The sequence below is a fragment of the Crocuta crocuta genome, unplaced genomic scaffold (genome assembly GCF_008692635.1).
Source record: "Crocuta crocuta isolate KB4526 unplaced genomic scaffold, BGI_CrCroc_1.0 scaffold227, whole genome shotgun sequence".
Lineage (NCBI taxonomy): Eukaryota > Metazoa > Chordata > Mammalia > Carnivora > Hyaenidae > Crocuta > Crocuta crocuta.
This window is the reverse complement of record NW_027531903.1, coordinates 1-918: the sequence shown is the minus strand read 5'-3', so window position 1 is coordinate 918 and position 918 is coordinate 1.

Here is a 918-nt window from a genome sequence, read left to right as displayed (position 1 = left end):
TTGGTAGTAAAAACACCTAACATGAGATCTAACCTCTTCACAAATTTTGAAGTGCACAACAATATATTGTTGATTATAAGCACCATGGTATACAGCAAATCTCTATACTTTATTCATCTAGCATAATTGAAACATTATTGAATAACAGCTACTCATTTCTCCCTCCTTCCAGGCCCTATTGTAGTCTCTGCTTCAAAGAGTTAACTATTCTAGAAACCTCATATAAGTGGAATTGTACATTCCTTTATTTCACATACCATAGTCTCCTCCAAGTTCATCCTGGTTTTTTGTCACAAATGGTAGGACTGCCTTTTTTAAAAGGCTAAAAAATATGCTATTGTATGTTTATTTACATATCTTGGTTATTGTGGATAATATTGTAATGAACACAGGAGTGCAGTATCTCTTCAGATCCCAAGTTCAATTCTCTTAGAGAAATACCCAGAAGTGAGATTATTGGATCATATGGTTATATTTTTATTAACTTTATGAGGAACTCTATACTATCTTCCATATCTGCTGCACCATTTTACAATCTCACCAAGGTTGCACAAGGGTTCTAATTTCTCTATATCCTCTCCAACACTTATACATTGAAAACTACAAAACATTGAAAAAAAAAGAAAAAAGAAAAGATACACTCATAAATGGAAAGACATCCTGCAGTCATGAATTGGAAGGCTTAATATGGTTAACATGTCTATACTACCGAAAGCAATGTACTAATTCAATGCAATCCCACCAAAATCCAAATGACCATTTTTATATAAATAAAAAACAATCCTAAACTTCATATGAAATCACAAAGAGATGAAATAATCAAATAATTTTGGAAAGGAAGAACAAAGCTAGATGTACCACGCTTCCAGATTTCAAATTATACTATAAATTGACAATAATTAAAACAGTATGATACAA